The sequence below is a fragment of the Brienomyrus brachyistius genome, chromosome 10, assembly GCF_023856365.1.
Source record: "Brienomyrus brachyistius isolate T26 chromosome 10, BBRACH_0.4, whole genome shotgun sequence".
NCBI classification, from domain to species: Eukaryota; Metazoa; Chordata; class Actinopteri; order Osteoglossiformes; family Mormyridae; genus Brienomyrus; species Brienomyrus brachyistius.
In genome coordinates this window covers 436,035-441,587 of record NC_064542.1, presented here as the reverse complement: position 1 = coordinate 441,587, position 5,553 = coordinate 436,035, and the positions used below count along the sequence as shown (strand labels likewise).

Sequence of the window (5,553 nt, the reverse complement as noted above, 5' to 3'; positions counted from 1 at the left end):
ACTGTGTGCGTCATGTGACTCTTTTAGTCCGTGTTTCCGGTAAAAGCTAAGTTAGTTTCATTAGCTCAAGATGTATAATAACCCTGAGATTGAAGGGCACCAGGGCACAGTCAGGTCAGCGGTATGGGAACACTTACCCAGTAGAGAATAGTATTTCTTTTTGTATGTGTAGTTATTTTGTGTGTCGTTACGTTAATCTAACATGTTCTTTAGTGTTCTTTAGTGCCATTTAGTGTTCTTTTGTTTAGTGTTCCAGATTGTTGGTGGATCAGTAAAACCTGTAAATGTAAATTGTTAAAATGTGAAATGTATAATTGTTTTTTCTTTTTCGTGATCTGCCTCCCCCCCCCCCCCCCCAAAAAAAAAAACTAAACAAAACAAAAACCATATAATGAACCAAAGCACAGCTCAAAAATCAAGGTCTGAACCGAACCACATATTTGGAGAATCGTTACATCACTAATGCATAATATAATATTCTATAGTTTCTTGTGAAATAAACATTTCCCATTCTGCTGTATATGAATGCAAATTTGCAAGCACAGTACAGTGTCATTCTTCTGACATACTTTTTATTTTCTTTTACATAACTTGAGCCCACTGCCTGAAAGAGTACATTCTTATGTAAACGTAAATTAGTTCCTCACACAATTCATTTTAACAATTTTGAATAGCACCTCCTATCTCAAGGACTACTTAGTGAAAAACTTGAACATCTCGTTTGCTTTTTCTGCCACGAGTCGGGGATAATCTGCTCCAGAAAACTCCAGAGTTAAATAACAGAGAAACCCTTTAAAACCCTCTTTTGGAGCTTAATCTTATCTTTTTTTTTTCCTTTAACGCAGGTGTCCTGTGGACTCTGAAAATTGAAATCAACAAGCAATGTTTGCACTTCAGCACCAGTCGCATGTTACCTTCCCAAAAAGTAATGGTTAGGCTATAAACTCCTTGGCTCTGTTGAATGCCAGTGTGAGCAGTATTCACACTGAGCTCAAATCCATTACATTTAAGTTGTCTTGGGGAGAGAAAATCCTAGGCCATTAGGGTCATTAATGCAGACTGTGAATGCGCATGGGAAGAACTACAATGTATATATATGAAAGTATTATTTTCTCTGCCAATTGCAGGTTTCCTACTGACCTCCCCCAAAGAGACTATGAACGATTTTGCATCAGCTTTAATGTTTGACACAACAAATTCCCAGTTTCATAGCAGGGAATCAGTTTGAATGAGACTTTAGCCGACAATAATCTTATACAAAATAACAGTACAGCAGTCGTTAACATAGTTTCTTTAACCTGATTCTCTTTCTGGTGGGAAAAATCAGCGCACTGAGATTTTCAAATTGGAAGAAGAAGAAAAAACACCGTATGAAAAGGGCTTAAATTTTGAAGTGCATGAATGAAAATTACAAACAGGGTTACAAAGGTGAGTCACATTAGACTGCCAGTTAATAGCATGTACCAGCGATAGAGAGGTCTGACAGCCAAAGGGAGAGAGAGAAACAAACAAAAAATATGGTCAGGAATGGTAGAGAGTTCCAAACGTTTCCTTTTTGTTAATGAGTCATGGGGAAGAGTCTCAGACATAATTAAAACATGGAACACACCGCACCGAAAAGGAAGACCTGCAGTAACAAGCTGGAGATCACTAGCAGTGGGCGGCTCTGTGGGTGAGGTGTGTCTGTCATGGAAAGGGTGCCAGTAAATCCTGTGGCTGGTAGAGTTCTGCCTCTGATGTGGCCTTGAGCAAAACCCTTAACCCTGTTTGCTTCAGGGACTGACAGACACTGCTCTCTATTGAATATTGCATTGGACAAAAGCTTCTGCCAAATAAATAAATAAATAAAATTAAATAACACTAATAGTCTAGCCATAATAGTGAATCAGCACCTCCGTGACACCTACCTCGACAAAAGCTGAATGCTAGAGAAAGCTGTAATTTATAGCTTGGTTGCTATTTGAAGACCGCTTGTGTCCACGGCCAATGAACAGATGCATGACCTGCAGCAAGGACCACCAAGCTTGGACCCCTGAGCAGTGAGAAAAGCAATATGGTCTGATGAGTCATCTTTCACCCTTTTTCAAATATCCAGATGGGTTTACATTTGATGCAAGCTGAAGGATGCTTTCCACGGTCAATATCTGTCGGTATGGATAGGCAGCTGATGGGACTCGTTAGGTCCAAGGCCTGCTCATCACGGTCATACCAAGGCCAAGGAATACGAAGCCTTTTTACAGGACCAGGTGCAACCAATGGTGCAGATGGTGTTACTTCATGGTGCTCCATAAACACTACTCAACAAATTCAAGAGTAGTTTCATCAGAAGCGGGATAAAGTCTGAAGTCTACTGGAGGTTCTGGAGCGAGTGATACAAAGTAGATTTTCAGCTGCTTCATTCATCAAGGCTTTTTCTAAGAATGGTCTGATATTGCACCTCACATGGTTCAGGATTTATAACATTAAATGGAAACTCATCTGAAGGTGAATCGTTTCCCTGATTTTGTCTCACCGTACCATGTAGGGTGACATGGCGTCTTGCCTCACAGCTCCTGTACCGGAACACTAGACCAGGACAGAAGATTCCGAGCTACCAGGTTTTGTTTGGGAGGAGACAAAGAGGGGTCAGAGGTTGTAGCGTGGTCTTTCCAGGAATCCGTCCGTGTATATCGCCTGAAGCCAAGATGTGTCCAGATATGGTAGTCGAGAAGGGATCCAAGGGTCGAAGAGCCGGGGAGTCTGTCCGAGGACGCAGACACACAAAGGGGAGGAATCCACGAGGGAAATCTCGGGGAGGGCGGACGAGAAGGAGGGCAGGCAGGAGGTGCGGGTAACTCGGGGAGGGCCAGACAGATGGAACGTAACTGTGGGGAGAACAGAGAGTGAGAACACTCAGTAGTGACATGCCAACAATACCTCACACCGACCTGTTGACGGTGCGGGGCTCAAATAGGGATTCCCATCATCCGTAGGCAGGACGTCATGAAGTGGGCGTGACCGGTCCAGGACTAAGAGTTTCCTTCACAGTTATAGATTGTCTGACTTTTTTGGGGGGTGCGGAGAGGTGCCGAGTCACCATACATCATCATTGTTGCATCAATTTTGTACTTGTTTAGGCTTGTTTTTTATTATTATTGTTTGAGTTTTTCATACTGTACATTTTTTTTCTTTCCTTTTCTCATTTATCCCTGAGTTTGACCAATTAAAATTCTGCCCTGTTCCCAAACTCATGTCACATGGTTCTGTTGAGTAAACTGCACCATAAGCAACTTTCCTATTGTATCTATATATATATATGGGGGGGGGGGGGCACATACATTTGTTGTTCCTTTTTCCTCCTCATCCTTGTGTCCCCGTATAGATAAGCAGAAATCCCGGCCTCCCCCTCTCATCCCCCTGCATGTCACTTGGCTCTGCCGGCTCCTTTCGCTGTCTGTGGGTGTGATGATGAACACGAGGCATATGTATGAGAGCCTTCACGGAATTAAGCTTCTTCCAGACCACAAGGTCAAGGAACAGCTGAAGATCATCAACAGACGAAGTCCGAAGTTTATACATGATGAATCATGGCAAAAAAAAAAGAAAGAGAAAAAAAGTTAAACTGGCATAAAGAAGGGAAAAAAGAGTGTGAGAGTTAATTGTTTGAGGTGTTTGTGATGTTCTGCACGTGTCGCTGGTGCAGGAACGCAGGGTAATATTGTAGAAAAACATGCAAATGAGCCGCGGCGCAAGCACGTCTAAAGCTGCCTGCCTTCTCTCATTATCGGCACAATAAATAGATGTACAGCAGCAATTACCAGCCAGCAAAGGTTTTCCGGGGGAAAAGTGTTTATTAAAAAGAGGAAATCTGTGCCCAACTGGAAAAAGTCAGGCAACAGAGCCAGCACTCCCCAGTTAATTTGGCTTTGTTCATTGTTTTCCGGAGCTCAGTGCGTTTTTTTTTCTTCGTTTTCTATTTCATTCTGTGTTTGTGTGTGTGTGTGTGTGTGTGTGTGTGTGTGTGTATGGGGGGGGGGGGGTTGGGAGGGCTGCATGTTACAGTACATGGCAGCTGTAACACAGGACTCGTAACCCAAAGGTTAGCATCTGTAATCCCAGCAGAGCCTCTGCTGAAACGCCCTCAAGCAACATACTGAAATCTGAATTTATCCTGTAAAATATCTAGCTGTTTAAAGGAAGAAAAAGAAAACGCTTTGGGGGAAAGCATGTCAACTAAGTAACATAATTATAATAATAGCTTACATCCAAAATGTTACTCAGCTTTAGATAAAAGTAAAAGTGTGTTTTCATGAACCATTTGCAAAAATGATAAATGGAAGGGATTACTGTAGCTTTTCCAGTGCAAACAGTGACCATGACCTTATGATGTCGAGCATGCTGTCTTTATTAATTCACCTAATTAATAAATAATTAATACTCAGTAAATATGGATGTTATTATTTATGACTTTTTATATTTTATTTTTTCATTTCCCCCCATTTCCTCCATTAATAATTTGCTCAGTGTTCCAGGATTTTATATAGGTTATGATATTCTTTTTTATTGGATAGATTGAGTGCTCAAAAAGAAGTGAATTTAAAAACATATAGAAACAAAACTGGAACTTCCGCAAGTCATTCCGCAAACAATAAAACCATAAGCATCCCACCTCGGGAACCGAGTTCTTGGAACGTCGCAAGGTAAATCCCGCTCCAAAACGCACCCTCCTTACGGCCTCTGTCGAAGAAAGAGACACATTTTCTGGAGAAATAAAATAACCCTATTTCCAGCGTGTCCGCCTTGGTTCCGGCGGAGGTAAACAAGAGAGCGATGCTGTATGATACGCGTGTACAGTGACATCTACGGAGACGCGCCTAAATGGAGGCGCGTCGTCTCGCGGTCCCCATTTACTGTCACACGTCATATTTGCATCCGGCTTTGTCGTGAATAAGCCATGCAATCTGTAGGGACAATATTTCCCCTGGGGAAACGTTGTGTCAGACTGTACCGAAAGGACACGGCTGACCCTCCCCGCCTTTATTACGCAATGGTGACACTTAATGGCAGACGACGGTTCCTGTGCGACAAGGCGCGACTCCCTCTGGCGACTCGGCTAAATCGCGGGGACGGTGGGCAGCTGCCGTCTTTCCCCCCACATCGATCATAACTACTTAGTCTGGTTATTTTAGTGCACGGGATGTAGGTCGGTTTCTGAGATTTACCGCGACGTCATCCATTAATTACAGTGACGTATTGAACCGGCGGTGGATTTAAGGCTGTCATCTGCCTCCGCCGTTAGCGCTGGTGAAAGCAAATCTCCGCCAAGGTCAATATATCCCAATTACGCTGTCTGTTTGCACGCAAGATAACACATCTTTTAAAGAGATTGCACCGCACTGCGCATTAAATGTCACGTAAACTTGGTTGTAACTGTGTGTCTTGGGCTCGCCACAAAATTCGCTTCCACCATATTAAAAATGTCAGTTTTATTTATTTTTTATTTTTTTTGTCCTCAGTGCGTTTATTCCACATCCATCTTCAAGTCGTTGTGGTAAGCAGCACATTTACTAAGAT

At 42.6% G+C, this 5,553-nt stretch overlaps 1 long non-coding RNA gene across 2 annotated transcripts; it reads right to left on the bottom strand.

Annotated features, from left to right (window-relative positions):
* Nucleotides 1-2,516: 2,516 nt before the first annotated feature.
* Nucleotides 2,517-4,795, bottom strand: LOC125750041 (uncharacterized). 2 transcript variants are annotated; one of them, XR_007400279.1, is made up of 2 exons: nucleotides 4,649-4,795; nucleotides 2,517-2,864 (listed from the first exon to the last, which is right to left on the bottom strand). It is a non-coding gene; the product is annotated as an uncharacterized LOC125750041 (long non-coding RNA). The 2 variants fall into 2 exon arrangements; XR_007400278.1 differs by lacking the exon at nucleotides 4,649-4,795 and adding an exon at nucleotides 3,318-3,380.
* Nucleotides 4,796-5,553: the final 758 nt, after the last annotated feature.